A 17,350-nucleotide genomic window follows, 5' to 3' on the forward strand; every position below is an offset into this window, starting at 1 on the left:
CTTAAAGTTTTCCCATGAAATTGCCGAGGGGTTGATCCAATTTTTATTAATGAAATATTTAAGGAGAGCACAAACTGAGACAAGAACATGACGGCGAATACCTTTGATTTGAATAGGAACAATATTAAGGATCATAGTTTGACAAGAAAATGTAGTTTTCTCATACCCTATTTTTCCTAATTGAATTCTGAGGGAGCACCAGAGTTTATAGATGGTCTTACAACTCCAGAACATGTGTATTATGTCAATATGAGGGAGAGTGCAGAAAGGACATGTTACGGTTTTATTACATCTGAATTTTTGTAAAACAGCTGGGGTGTAGTAAGAGTTATTATTTATCATTAGCTGTGTATAAATTAGATTTTTGAAGGGGGTCAAGTTTATTGTATTTCTGATTGCTTCATACTTAGCTTCACTAGAGATTTCATCTTGTATTGAATCCCAGTATTTGGAAAATAAAAGTGAATGACTATGTATCATGGACGACACAAGTTTATAAATATATGAGATCATTTTGTTTTTTAGGGAGAGTGAATTAATGATTGATTGTGTTAATTGAATATCTTGTTCCATAACTCTGTATTTAGAGAATTTTTGTTTTATAACTGAGCTGAGTTGTCTTAAAATAAGGTCATATTTATTAGGAGCCCCAAATAAAGTTTTAACCTCTGCTGCATTTTATGTACTGTAAAAATGTCAGACTGTAGCCTTCTTGATAATAGGAAAGTTAGATAGGTCAATCATTTTATTATTGATTTTTAAATTTGGATTCAGATGTATGGGTTGAAGAATGGAGATTGTATTTTGCAAATTAAGGGATTTCGTCACATCATAAAAAATAAGAATTTTGCTTTTTAGAAGAGGCAAAAACTTAATGTTAAATTCACCAACAGGTGTGAGAAAGGGGATAGATTAAGGATTAATTTTGAATGAGAAAGGGGATAGATTGAGCATTAATTTTGAATGAACGTATATAGTTATACCAGCTCTTGACCCATATCGGAGACCAAGATTCGTCACACGGATCATAACTGTCTATATTTATTAAATGACTTGTGGTAATTATTTGATAATACAGACTGAAATCTGGAAGACTTAATCTACCCTTAGCTTTTGAGATAATTAATTTCCTATATGATATTCTGGTTGATTTAGGGAACCATAAGAATTTAGAAATTGTGGTCTCCATTTTACGAAAGAAGTTTTTTGGAATATTAAGAAAAACAGAGTTTAGATGGAAAAGAATTCTAGGTAAAATATTAATCTTTATAATAGCAAACTTTGATAACAGTGAAAGGTTAATATTTTCCATCTGGTTAGATCATTGTTTATTTGATCCCAAACCTTATAAAGATTAGTTTTCATAAGTTCTTGATGAGAGTGCATGAAGTTTATACCCAGATACTTTACTGAATATTTAAGAGGTATGTCAGAAAGGGGGAAGTAGTATTCTAAATGTTTCTTAGGATTCAAAGGAAAAAAGGTTGATTTGGTGGGGTTAAGTTTATAGTTAGCAACTTTATAAAAGAGATCAATAGAGTTTCAAATTTTCTGGAGGTCTGTGTTAGGAAGCTCAAAGCAAATGTTAAGGTTATCCGCAAATGCCGATTACTTTATTTCGATGTTATAGATTTTTGGGATATGATGATAGGTCATCTGTTTGATCCAAATAAGAAAGGGTTCAAGATACAAGTTAAAAAGATAGGGTGATAGCGGACACTCCTGTCTGGTGCCATTTGTAATTTTAATAGGATTTGATAATGTTTTATTTATATAAAGGGAAGTAGAGGCATTTTTATACATCATCCTAATAGTATTAATGACCATATCCGGGAAATTAAAGTATTCCATTGTTGCATATAAGAAGTTGAGATCCACATTATCAAACGCCTTATTTGCATCTAATGTTAAAGCATATCTTGGATGGTTATCCTTTTCAAGGAACATTAATAATGTATGCAAAGTGAGAGTATTATCATAAAGTTGTCTTTGCTTTATAAAACCCAATTGCTCTGGAGAAATAATTGACGCCATCACTTTTTGAATTTTATTTGCAAAAATGGTAGCTAAAATTTTCATGTCTACATTTATAAGGGTAATAGGCCTACAGTTAAGAGGGTTTGATTTGTCAGAGTTCGGTTTTGGGATGAAAATAGTTTTGGAATTATTCATATACTTGTCTGTAATCCCTTCTGATATGATATGATTATACATGTTAAGTAGGATTTTTGTAAGATTACTGCAGAAAATTTTGTATAATTCACCTGTAAATCCATCAGGGCCTGGTGCTTTATTGGGTTTCAGTTTTTTAATAGTTGCAGTTATTTCATTTAGTGTTATATGGGCATTTAACTAGGTAATTTGTGTGGAAGATAGTTTTGGGACCTTAAGTTTATTGAGAAAGTCTATATACTGTTTTTTTTGGAATTGAGTTTTAGGATTGTAGATTTCCATGTAAATATCTACAAATGAATTTGCAACGTCACTATTTCTATACAGGATTTTCCCTTTATACTTTATGTCCTTTATATAGTTTGGTCCTTCTTTGATATTTATTAGTCTTGCTAGAGTTTTGGATGGAGTTTGAGCCCATTCTGAGTATCTATGTAGAAGTTTTAATTCAGTCAAAGAGTAGTTTTATTGGTGGAAGGAATATATTTCCTTCTGAATTCCATGTCATTTACTTTCCAAATCAGGGGAAAAATCTTTTTGCAGTTCTGCGTCAATTTTTTAAACTCTTTTGTGAGGTTATTAATGTACAGACTCTCTTTATTTTTATAATAAGATGGTTTTTGAATAAGTATTCCTCTAATTACAGCTTTAGCTGCTGCCCATTGTATATCTAAAGGGATATTGGAAAGTAATGATTCAGCTTCTAAGTGTTTTATATATTCATGGATCTCCTGCAAAACGTCATTTTTTTTAGAATGTTACTGTTTAGTGACCAAGTGAAAATCTTACTGTCATAATTCCATTTTTGGTTAGGGTTAATGCCAAGTGATATATTCCAATGATTAAATATAGATCAGGCTTCATGGGCAAAATTAGCAATTTTAGTCGAGAAAGCATCTGAGATCAAGTAGTAATCAATCCTAGACCAAACCTTATGTGAGGCCAAATAGAAAATGAATTTATTAGACTCCCTGTCAATCTCAGATATTAAAAAAGGGTAAACTAAATTAAAACTATTTATCAAATCTTAAATAGAAGCAGTTATTTGGGTGGGCTTTCTGTTCTTATTCGAACCATCATTTGATGGATCAATAAGAGCGTTCCAGTCACCACCAATAATGAAGAAATGATCGTGGCATGGAAGTAGCAGATTATGTATTTCCTGGATGAACAAATGCTGGTTTGAACATGGACTATAAACATTCAAAAACAAAATTGGGGACTTAACTTGTGGGTATGAGCAGGTGAATAAACACCATCTTCCATTCGAATCAAATTTAGTATCAAGCACTTCTCCAGGGAAGGACTTTTTAATTAAAATAGCTGTACCTTTTGATGCAAGGCTGCTCCCTGCTGATATAATCTGTCTAATCCAATTTCTTTTTTTAATATTGTCCCATTGGTCATTTGTCATATACGTCTCTTGTAAAAAAATAATGTTTGATTTGTCTTGATAAATCAGGTGCATAACCAGCTTTTTTTTAATGTCCTGAAGACCATTTACATTCCAAGAATTCACTCTAATCATCTAACTATAAGTTCAAAAAATAATAATAAAAACAAAATAAGGTCAACATAGATACTAGTTTCACTAGGAACGGTCCATATAATGATAGGTCATTTTCTAACACATACAAAATATACTGTACTCAAAACTGGTGTTCTGACATCCATGCTCCTAACCTTACAACCCATGCCTAACCACCCATCTCCCTGATATGATTTTACTTGCAAATGCAAAAGATACAAATATACTGTTTTTAAACATTTTTGTATAAAATAACTGCTACAGGTATGCAACAGGGAGACATAAATACTAACAGCGGTAGTCCAAGTGTCACCCAGCATTCACAACTACACCCTCATGCCACTCCAAAAACTATTTAATACTAACATATACATTTAAAATGTACATGTAAAGGCAAAAGGATGCTTAGAATAGTTAATAAAAGAGTATAAGAATCATAATTTCTAAAAGACAATATATATATATATATATATATATATATATATATATATATATATATATATATATAATTTTAGCAGATCATAACATGGAATTAGTTATGCTTACAGGTGCATAAGGTTGGATTGGTATATAATATTATGAATGGACATACTAGTTTAGATCTAACACCCTATAAATAAATAATATTATATCTTATCACAGACAGTAAGCAGGCAAGTGTAACTACAGCTGGCATTCCGAGGGTAATGGCAAACCTATAAATATTATTTTAAAATCTAATATTGAAAATCCAAATCACGCACCTAAAATAAACACACATCTACAATAAACAGAAAGACCATTTATAGTCCCAAACAAAGTAATCACCTGAGCTTTGGATATCATTTGCAAATACTTGAGACTTATAAAGCTTATAGAGCACATAACTAAACACTTCACCCCTATAAGATACAGATCACTTATTTAGCTGCAGCATTAGATTTTAGACACAATTAAATGAATGCTTAGTTACCATATTAGCAATTTAACTAATACTACAATATTAAACTAAATACTAATCAATTAATATTTGGCAGGCATTAGAATAAACTAGAGACATATATATAACATTCCTTAACTAAATATAGCACGCACTGACATAATGCTTTTTAAATTAAATAATAATGTTACTAACATTACCCTGAACGAAATCCTTCAATGTTCTTACATTTTCAGCATCACACAGAACCCAAACTGTAAAAATACAGTCCATTTCTTTATAAATATGATGTATTTCACGATTTTAGTGTTCCCAGTAATTCTTTGCTTCTTTTCTTCTTTTCCCACGCTCTTTGACCTCGTGATGTCATCGGCTGACATTTTCATGAAATTCTGGGTTATGGAGTGTAGAAACGGCCCATCAGACTAAAGAAACATTCATAGAGCTGTTATGTAGGCCTCCTCAGGTCTCAGGAAGCAACGCAAGTCCCAGAAAATGGAGTTATCTAAAGCAGAAGAAAATAAATTCGAAAAAAGAAAAAAAAACAATAAAACCATAAAAAAACGACAGGAATATTTCCAGAATGTCTAAAGAGTGACAGAAAAACCAACAGGACATTAAATTAGGTACGTTTAGCTCAGTTAGCTTCCTTTCTTTGTTTACAGATCTGAGAAAGTAAAAAGTACCATTTCTGTAGGAAGCAATTTCTTCTGATCGTGTTCCCAGCTTCTGTTAGTGTTTCCAGACATATCTTAAGAGAGAAGCTGCATTTTTTTAAAGCAGTGCATTGGTCTTTATTTTACTTTAAATAGCTTTGCCATAAGTATTAAATAACAGGTACTTCCTTGAAAACTTGCATAAATGTTTTCTTTGCCTCCTCCACAGACTGTATAGAGTGCTTTTGGTCTTTATAGTTAAAAGAAAGAGTGGCTGGGTATTACATTTGGAAACAAATATTTTTTTTTTAATAGCAAAGCACAGAAAGGGGCTAGAGCTTGTCTCTGTACTTTAATGGGCTGAGGTAGGTCTTGTGATAATGAGATCCTGTAGCCTCTCCATGAGATGTTTTTTTTTTCTTCTTTGCAGCCATAAGCAGTAAATTAACATGTGCAGCATTAAGTAGTTTTGCATAGATCTGTCTGGGGTTAGCTTCATTTTGAGTTTTCCATAGTGCTCTATGAACTCTTTCCACAGTAATTTCTTTTGCAAGAGATTTATCTTCAGTTACTAGTTCAAAGATCTCTGTTAATATTACAGGTAGTTGGGGCTGAACAAACTTTTCCGGAATGCCACGTATTAAGATATTATTTCTCCTACTTCGAGCTTCTAAGTCAGTTACTTTTTGTTGTAAGTCATTGCTTATTTTTTCATTTGCATTTACTTTAGCTTGTAAATCCTGCATCTGCTTTGAGTTCTCCTCAGTTTTATTTTCTATTGTGTTTGTTCTTGTTATAATTTGATCCAGGTTTGAACCGAAGGAATTTAGCTTATCTGAAAATAACTTGAACTCATCTTGCAATGGTTGTAATGCTGACTTAATATCTCCAAGTGAAAGTGCAGATTCAGCTTTGGTTTTACTAGGCTCTTTGTTCAGCTCTTGCATTGATCTATTTATTTTTTGTCTCTTGGATATTACATCCTTCTCAGAGGTAATTATAGAAGAAAGTTTAGTTTTTGTAGTTGTAGAATCCATGGTGTCTTGCTTAGTAGCCATCTCCTATTTGAAATACTGTTATATGCAGAGAAGGATATTCCCATGCAGCCTCGGCCTTCCCCAGATTGAGTTCAGGTAAATACTTAGAAGAAAGTAAGGTTTAAAATTAGCTTTTTTATCTAAAATACTGCTGTAGATCCAATCCTTTCAACGTATTTTAAAAGAAATACTCCTTTCTTTTGACTTTTAAAGCCAGATGCAGGTTATTTTGAGCGGATAAACTTAGGTGGAACAGGAGCAGCAGAAAGTATGTGCTTAATGCTTGTCAGCCATCTTGAATCGCATTTCTGTTGCTCTTGTGCTTTCAAAGAAAAGTGTGACAAGCTTTAGAATTTTAATAAGAGTGCAAATATGGCATATCTTTTCATAATAATTGTCCCAGAAGCTTCCTAAAGTATTGTAGTTGATCACATGATTTATTCTTCACCTTATGTAATTCTGCAATGTCACTAACATTGTGTGTTATACAAGATATATCACTTTAAATCACGTTGCACATTTCACTTCACTAACATAAATAGGAATTAGTACCATTCTCTTTTCACCACAATGTACAGATGATGGAAGATAACCAATATGCAAATTGCATACTTTAGATAACATGCATGTAAAAGTGACCAACAACAAGCTGTGAAGTGATTATGCATGCTGCATGAGGTTAGCTTGGTGCCCATGAGCTAAGAAAAGGGTTTCTTATTAATTTGTTCAACAAAATATGAAACGGCTCCAACAAAATGGATTCAGGATTCTTAACTAGAGCGCAAGGATAAAGAAAATGAAAGAAAGCAGAAAGTTGGTAAATGGGTATTCCACTTCTAATTGCCTGATCTTTAATTCACTTTGAATGTGCCAGTGACAACTCAGCACTGTATATGAAAAGAAAGCATGCACACACAGGAGGAGATTAGTATGAATTTGTCATCAACTTATGTTGCTATAAAAAAGCAATCACTGAAACTTCTTCTTACATAACCCACTGAAGTACAAAAGCTGCTTCACTGGAAAAGGGCCAAAAGCAACTGCTCAAAAAGTGACATGAAATGTAAAATAACAATGTAACACATTTAAATCAATGTGTAGCTTAAAGGCATCATTAGGAAAGGTGCAGGCTGGTACAGCATTTCTGGCTGCTGTGTCAAAACTGCTCCAACCATCTAGTCATTATTCAGTAAGGCAAAAGTGTTTTTTCACACATTTGTTAAAACTGCTGAAGTAGAAGTAATGTATGCTCTAATTTAGAAAATATATATCTGTTAAATATTGTATCGTTATTCTACAGACTTTACCATTTAAATATAATACTTGCTCATACATAGTGAAGGAAAATAAAGACAATTATTGCAGGCCAGAAGTTCAAAGATGGGTACCAGAGACAGTACAACCTCTCATTGCTTACTTTATTTCACCAGATGGCTGCAACTGCTTTTCTAAGCAGAACAGCATGCCAGCATCATTTCGTCAAATATAGGACAACTGAGACCCAGGGCTACAATAGATACCATGCAACTGCTAAATATTGTCTCAACAGCAGAGTGGTCTGACAGCCTGTAAATCAGAAATAGAGTCACCTCATTCAAAGGGATTCATGAAATGCTTGACCTAAAACAATATGTGTCATCAAATTTTTGCATGGTACAGTCGAGTATTGTCGACAATATTTTAAGATGATAGGAGTAAAGTTTTGGTTTTGTCAAAGTGGATCCAAAGCAAGTTAAAAAAATATAATATTATGGCAGACAGGTAGATTTGCTCCAAATAATATTGCTCTTATTTTGTGATCAAATCAGGATATTCTTTTAGCTACTATTCTAATCCCAAACGATAACTTCTCACTCCTCTAACTATCAATGTAGTTCTGCAGCTGGTTGTCGGGACTGTCTGGAGTTGAGTATAACTGAGCTTTATACAGTATATGCTAATCGATGGTCACATAGCAGTAAATGGATGGTCTCTTGTTGTTTAGGCAGTTTATTCTACAAGAAGAGAGGTAAAAGTACATCGTTGAGTAATCCTTCAATCTAAGGAAACACACGATAATGAAAAGGAACGTTTTTGTTTTCATTTGACAGTAGATGACATGAAGTTTCTGTAGGTATGCCAATTTCACAAAACTTCATACAATGGAATCTAAATGTTTTCCCATCACCTAGTTTAAAGTAATATGCTTTTTGCATACACTATACCCTTGACTAAACGATGGGTATGGCTCTCATTCATTGTTTCATGAATTCTCATTAATTTGTCATTCATTCATTCTCTGACGCTTACTTTACCTTATCATTTTTGAAGAAGCATGACATTATCCTGGTGTGCAGTGGACACATGGCAGAAAAATGGTCTTGGACAGGATTGTGATCAAATGTAGGGAGAACACACACACAGACAGACAGACACACACACATGCAAACACACACACACACACACACACACACACACACACACACACACACACACACACACACACACACACACTAACACACACACACACACAGACAGACAGACACACACACACAAACACACACGCACGCACACACACACACACACACACACACACACACACACACACACACACACACACACACATAAACACACACAAACACACATGCACACTCACGCGCACACACACACACACACACACACACACACACACACACACACACACACACACACACACGCATGCGTGAAGACAATTTTCATGACAGACATTTCACAAAGTGTCACATCTTCAGGGTATGTAAGAAAATATGAGCACTTGGCAAAAACTTATATAATTTTGTGTAGAAGACATGAAAGCCAAATTAGAATGTTGTCCAAATGCAATAGTCAGTGTGCAAAGCTGCAGCAATGTCTCTACTGGAGACTGAAAGGTTATTTGTAGCTGTGGAAAAAAAGATGATGCCCAGTGCATGTGTGGATACTAAGGCACTTACAAACACCTGACTGGCATTCATCCTAAGTTTGGCAAGGCTAGGGGATTACGTTTTTTCCTTTTTTTTCAGAAAAAGAATTATAGCAGATTCTTGGTGCACATTTGGGTGTTATTGCTTTAAATAAACAGTATAGTTAAATATTACGCAATTACAGAAAATCAAATCTCAGAGCTGAACTAGTTCATGTCTCCTGATAGATAGCTAGAAGAAAATGATAACTCTTTTCATCTTTAATAATGATGAAAATACTTTCAGTCTCCTGGGCAGAGACTGGGGTTTCTGTAAAGTAAAAGTTGGAAGAATACCTATAAGATTTAATTAGCCATCTGTATGGACATTATTCTAGAGCTTTCCTTAGGGGAAGGCTGAGAATGCAGATGATGAAATCTGCTGACTACAGCATGCCATTTTTTCGGCATTCTAAATGATTTTGTTAATGGGAAGCTGGGGAATGAATTGTAAATAGCTTTTGATGTGTAACATATGACTATGCTTGTTACTATGATTGTTTCAGGAAAAGATTCCAGTAAATTCTTAATAAGTAATGCTGCACAATGGGATGTGGGAATAAAGGGCAAATGGGCCTTAAAATTCCACAAAAGCATATAGCCTTCAGTTTGGTACAAAGCCCAGATGTTGTGTCATGCCAGCATTTGTTCATTCAGGCCAGAAGTGTTTCTGTGCCCCAATGTGAATGAAGAATGCCTGTTAATAAGCATGAATAGCCTCACAGGGGTTTACAATAATGCCATCAAAACAAAAAAGCAAACAAATGTGAAAATACGGTCAAAAGTCTACCAACACATCAGTGGCAAAAAAATGAAAAACATATTTGTATGAATTAATAAATAAAATAAATAAATATTTAGTTGTACAATGATCACTTTATAAGTCCATGGGCTGCAGTCTGAAGTTAAAACATGCCACTTAAAATCCGTGGGTCATTACTAAGTACTCCCCAAAGGATATGGAAATGTCTAATGCTAAATCCTACTATGACCTATTGTATCTTTTCTCCTTAATGATAAAGTAAATCTGCCATTGTTCAGGTTTTATAGTATTACAACTGCAAGGTATGGAGGTATATTGGCTGTTTACAGGACCCCTGTCCAAACAAATCTTACTTTCTTTTCCTTTCCTTTCCTTTTTTCCCTTTATTCCCCCTTTCCTTCATGAAGGTAAGTGGAATAATTTAATTTTGCAAATCCCACATACAGTGATTTCTTCTATTCTGTGGTATTTATTTGAACTCTGGCCATTGTACAAATCCAACTTAATGATTTATATATACACACCCCCATGAATGCATATATAGAGTAAGACGGCAGGTGATACGTAATTATACAACACCAAAATCTACTGCCTAAATCATATCTCATTGAAAGCATAAGCTAATAAATGTGCTATCTTTCATTAGGAGGTTGTTGACTCCAGCATATTATGCATTTGTTAATTTCTACACAGCCCGGTCTAAACATCATAACGTTTTTAACAAAGAAAAATAGTTTAGCATTGCAGTGAAAAAATAGATATTTTACCTTTCTGATGTTTAGCAGGACATTTTAGAAAAGTAATAAACATTACTGTGTTCAATTAAATGTACTACTGTATCATTTTTCAATAAATGGCATTTCACACACTTGCAGTATCTAAGCTTATTTAAAGCCATAAAAATATGGAGTATGCATGTTTTGTTTCAATGTCCTGAAAGTCCCTAATTTCTAAACAGCAGACCTTCAGGAAACAAGGGTCAGCTGATGTTAACACATTATATTTCTGTCTTTACGATAAAGTACTTTATTCTTCAAGAAGACCTCTCAACAGTAATTCATGTCAGGTTTTATATACCATCTTGACTACTCTAATGTCCTTTATCCGGGACTTCTGGACATGAAGACTTGACCATTTGCAGTTGATACAGAACTCTGCTGGATGAATTACTCACAGGTATTATTAATTACTATAACATCACACCTGTATTACAGATCTTGAACTGAATCCTGGTCAACTTTTTGCATCGGTGTTAATATCTTAATGTTAGTATATCTGTGTAAGCATGGCTTTGATCCCAGTTACCTGAGATTGCAATGATATACAGTCCTCCTTAAATGTTGTGATTTGCCTCTCAGAGGCCTGCAGTAGCTCCACAATTGAGACAAAGATCACTTCTTATCTATTTATTCATTTGTCTGTTTACTTGTTTATTTTACACTGTCTGCCATGCCCTGCAGCTCAAAAACTTACTACTGTTGTGGTTCAGTCATGCTCTATCTTGGCATGCTTCTGCAGATCCCTAAAGGTGTATTTCTGTTGTTTTCTGATGAGACCTTAGATGATCAGTTCTTTTTCTAATGTCTCGGCCTCATATTTTGTCATGTTCATGACAACTCTCCTTTTTTGTATAAGACTGATACTGCATTTCAAAGTCTACTGATATAAATGGGCAGCACCTTTTGTCAGAGGTAAGTGATTGTGCAGATAGGAAGCTTACATCTGATATTTAAACAAAAATGAAATCCAGAACCTGAGACTCTAAGCTCAGAGTTAGGCTGATTAGCATCAGTAAGTCACACTTTACCTTCTGGAGTGTGCACAAAGTACCTTTTGGAATGAGAACTCATATCAGAAGTGTGCTGCCTGACAGTCTTATACAAGGGTTGAATGATCTCAAAAGTCAAAGATAAAATACAGTAAGCATTTCAGTTAGTGGTTAGTAGTAGGACCAAAACAGTTGTAGGCATTGTCTTTCTAAATATCTCTTTCATATTTAAATCATCTGCTTTATATTTCCCTATGCTAGTATTTGCCTTATAGTTAATCTCACAAAGTGCATTGCTTACTTTTACTTATTTAAAGCAAATGTTTGTATATTCCATTTCAAAATATTCTAACTGGTGGTTTTATTTATTACTATACAATGGTAATCTCTAAAATGAGTGCATTGAAAATTATTTGGGCAGGATTCATGATGGCTTGCACGGAGTCAAAGAGTCGTGTAAGACTCCATGCAGCCATAGCGATTCAGGAACAGCCCGAAATACCGTGTAAGAGACCAGCTAAAACGTCTCTTACACGGGCAGGGCGTGGATATGCAAATTACCTCACTTGCAGCCGAATTGCATGCAAATGAGGTAGATTAGCGATCCACGAAGTTGAAACCAGACCGTGTAAGAGTCGTGTTAGGTGCAGAAATGTGCTCAGTTGACAACTGAGTACGTTTCTGCAAATAACACAATGGAGCAATGTCAGCTCCAAATAAAGTGTGCATATGTATCAGGCAGCATGCCAATGGCCAAATATGTGGCCATTGGCACGGTAACCCAATGCAAACATGAAATAAAATAATTATTTTTTTTTCGGTGATCGGTGAGGTTTAAACGCAGTGCAGCCCCGTGCAAACGGGCTGCGCTATATAAGACATAAAAATAAAGGTTAGAAACCCACAAATGTGGGTTTTATGCAATGCAAGGATTTACAATGCAGGGACTAGCAGACCAAAAACAACATGGCCACCGTTTAGTGGTTGCTAAGGGGGGAAGCTGAGTGTAAGACACGTAACTAAGCATTAGCAGGCAATCCTATGTAAATGAGTGGTAAGATAGTGAATCGCACTGTCACATAGCAAATGGGCACATTCTGTGTAGTGTAAGAGTTAGATAAGCGGGAGTAACAGAGTAGGAGATAGGTAGATAAGTGGGAGTAACAGAGTAGGAGATAGGTGACATCACAGGGGGGAATGTTAGAAAGAAATCAAGCTCATTGGAGCAAAGTGGTATGTGACAGATGTCAGTCACACAGCATAGAAAGAGGACTGTCAACAGATAAGCATGGGAAAGTCAAGAAATGGAAGGTGTACACTGTGGCTAACACCAAAGTTTCTTGCTGTGCGTGCATGCGCGCGTGTGTACGCTGGGAGGCGCGAGTAAGACAGAGTGCATGCGTGTAAGGCAGAGTAAGCATGTAGGAGCCTGTGTAAAGATCTATAAACCTGTGTGCGCTGGTGTGCGCAGATTCTAGTCCATGTAAGCATATGTGCATGCATGGTAGCCACTGTGAGCGTGTTTTCACTGGTATGCGCTCTGCTCCCCCCTGAGGAAACAGAGAGGAAAAAGGAAGCTGAAGCAATAGTAGGATGCTAGCAGGGAATACTAGTAGAGCTAGCAGGTGAAAACAATTAGAAGCAGGCAATTACACAGACAGAATACTAGCCCAGCCCAACACTTAAAACACTGCAAACAGCATTGCAGTATGTTTCTCTCAAGAGACACTGCAAGACAGGAGTACGCTATTAGAAGTGAAAACTGAAAAAGCTGCACTCAGACCAAACATGCTAGAGGCTGCCATAGCTGTTATAAGGAGACATAGGAGACTTGCTGAGCATGGTGACAATGCAAATGCTGCCAGACAACCCACAGTGAGGAGACGGAGAAGAGTTTACAGGCCCAGGGTCAGCTACCAGGGGTTACATGAGCTGGAGATAGTGGAACGCTATAGAGTGGACAGAGACCTCCTGCAGCAAACTGTTGAGCTGTGCCAGCCACGCCTCACACACAGAACCAACAGAGGGGAACCCATCCCAGTGGAAACCAAGGTATGTGTTGGCCTAAGAATACTAGCAACAGGTACCTCCAAAAGACCAACTGGTGATATGATGGGGATATCACAGGCATCAGCTTCCAGGGTACTGCACCAGTTCCTGGATGCCATGTCAGCACATGTCGGTGAGCATGTATATTTCCCCAATTCCCGTGAGGTATTGGCCAGCAATATGCATCTCTTCCAGCAAATAGCGGAATACCCTGAGGTAGTGGGTGCAATAGACTGCACGCATATACGCATCAAAGCACCAGCTGGTGAGCGGGGTAGGGCCTACATTAACCGCAAGGGCTTCCCCTCCATCAACTGCCAGGTCGTGTTTGATGCCCAGGGCATAATAATGAATGGGTGTGCTGGCTGCCCTGGAAGCTACCATGATTCCCATATCTGGCATTTGATGCAGCTGTACCAGACATTTGCCAATGGGGACATCCCACATGGTCACTTAGTGGGGGATTCTGGATATGCACTGGAGCCGTGGCTGATGACACCCATCAGAAACGCACACACACCTGAACAAGAACACCATAATGAGGCACATGCACAAACACGAAATGTAATAGAGCGTGTGTTTGGGCTGCTCATGTCCTGGTTCTGGTGCCTGGACACATCTGGTGGAGCCTTGCAGTACTCACCAACTATATGTACCCAAATTGTCATGGTATGTGCTATGCTACATAATATGATTCTGTGAAAACAGCTGCAGCAGGACCAGCATAGGGCCAGGACAAACAGCCCCCTACCATTGCCAAGGCCATCACAGGCAGAGCATGACTCGGAGGAGGAACAACCTGAGCCTGCCCCAGTAGGCAGAAGGAGGCATGCCCAGTATGCCCTGGCCTTGGCAAAGAGGCAACGCATAGCACATACACTGGCTCAGTAGGAACCCTGGGAATGATACCCCTCTCAGACTCACTCATATAGTAACAGGGACGCCTAACATGACACAACCTGCTTTCAAACATGTACAGGGAGTGTAGTATGTGCATCCGACATAGGCAGCCCTGCAGCACCACCTGAGGCATGATTGCCATGTGTTAAGCAATGTAACACCATCTAGTATATGCAAACATGAAGATCCTGCCTAACATTTCACCCTCACCAAGCATGATGCCACACTATGAAGACAACAAGATCAAGTACAATAATTGGCTGAAGTATTGTTGTTAGCAAAGGGGAACAAATGGCTGACAGCCTGGGATGACATGCCAAGCAAGACATGATGCTCCACCTGCTAGGGATGGCACGCACACAGCACACCTGGCTGTGTGGATACTGGCAAAGGTTGTTGTCACCCCCACTGTGCCTTGAATAGGTAAGGCTGGAAACACAAACCCACCACCATAGGTAACACAAGGGATAACAACCTGGACGTAATGCTACCCAATGCCAAAAGTCTAAACTGCAAGGTGCATGCAGACCAAACCCACCTCAGCATGGAGAATGTTAATATCTGTTCTGTAACAAAAACCTGGGTCATGGCCCAGAAGAGCACCCAAATACTACCAGGTTATGCCTTATACCATGCTCTACAGCCCCAAAACATGGAACAAACTACAGTAGGAGTGTGGCTATCAGTAATTGTCAAGGATAACCACACCCCCAGGCTGGTACCACAGCAAGAAGCAGCATGGACTATCCACGAGCATGTAACAGTGGCTCAGACTGTGTCCCTGTTTGCAGCCTGCTACAGACAACCCTCACAAACCCAGGAACCCCAGCCAGCCTTCCTGAAGACACTGCAGAGTATGAATGTCTCAACAAATACCAAACAAGGCACACACAAAGTATGACATAGGTGGCAATCCATTATGTACAGAAGAAGTAATCAGGGACCTAGGGACACAAGTGGATGGTAACCCATTATGTGACACTCACATTGCCAAGGTGGCCAGGAAGACCTGCTATATTGCCCACCTTAATATGAAAGGATGCACATGTAGATCAAGAGAGGTCACTGTGCCCCCATACTCTTCCCTTATCAGGCCCATACTTGAGAACAATGCCCCAGTTTGGATGTACCTTACCCAACACCTGCAGCAGTTAGAAAGACCCCAAATGTACCTCACCAAGAGGATAAAGGGTCCAAACATTTGTCATCTGATGCCTGGCTGAAGAAACCACAGCCCAATTCACATGCATACTGCCCAGTCAGAGGCGATGTATGCGTGATGTACAAGGCCATGTCCAATCCAGAATGAATGGACATGCTCCACTGCAGAAACTCCAAACCTAGCAGAGACACCACAGTGAGATATCTGAACCTCCACACATAGATAAATAGGATGTGCTGGAGGGACAGGTCCATAACCCACAGGCTCCTTACACTCTGGAACAGAATCCCAGTCCATGATAGGCTGAGCTCCACACTCATACACAACAAGAGAAATCCGGTCATGTGCATGGGAGATAGTAGGTGTACACTGGGGGCCATCCCTGTGTCACATCTAGTAAAGTAAACCCCAAATGGGCATAATATGCACTTTGCAAGGGGTGTCGAAAGACACACACAGTCTGTCTATGCTCCAACATGGCCAGGGCAGATAGCCTAGTATGAACCTATGAACCTATGACAATACAAATTGTGCAGGACACAAAGGATAATCACACAGCTGTCCTAACTGATGGTAGGAACCATGGTGATAATCCACACATATGCTCTGCAGTACTCAAATATCACAAACAATGCACCAAACCCACACACATTGCCAACATCCAACCTAACAGATTCTTTGCAAACTCCCCACCAGCACCAAACTGCCAAATATCTATCCCAGCAGAGTGCTGGCCCCTGACATTGCAGATGCTGAGGTAACAGCCAGCATCTACAAAGCATAGCACACAGCATCAATGGTACCAGATGGTGTCCTGGGTTGTGTCCAACAAGTACTGTAAGAAGAATGGAACACCAAATAGCACTACTGCGCACTATCAGTCTTACCACAGGATATGTACCCAAAGAGCAGTGTACAGCAACAGTGGTCCCTCACTACAAAGGTGGTGCCTGAATGGATACTGCAAACTATCACCCCTCAACCCTGACTATCTTGGTTGGCAAAGTAATGGAGAGGATGATCGTGGATTCCATCAATAACGAGATTGGGTACCTACAGACATTGGACCCTACCCAGTGTGGCTTTCATAGGGCAGATCCTGCCCCTTCAACATGTCTGACTCATGTGAAACATGCACCAAGGCCATTGATGAGGGGAATGTGGTTCACACAGCCTATCTGGACCTTGCTAAACCCTTCCATACAATACCCCAGTTGTTCAGTACAGATAAGCTCACCAGCCTAACTATAAACCCCTATCCAAGTAGATGGGTTGCAAACCAGCTCAAGGACAGAACTGACCTGGTCAGACATGCTGCAGCCATGTCAGACTACAAACCAGGTACAACTGGCATCCCACAAGGCACGGTCCTGGGCCCTCTCTTGTATGCTATATATGTCACATAGGTACAGGCCAACATGGAAGGACTCTGTCTGA

The sequence above is a fragment of the Protopterus annectens genome, chromosome 12.part0, assembly GCF_019279795.1.
Source record: "Protopterus annectens isolate FY-2018-M chromosome 12.part0, PAN1.0, whole genome shotgun sequence".
Taxonomy (NCBI): domain Eukaryota; kingdom Metazoa; phylum Chordata; order Ceratodontiformes; family Protopteridae; genus Protopterus; species Protopterus annectens.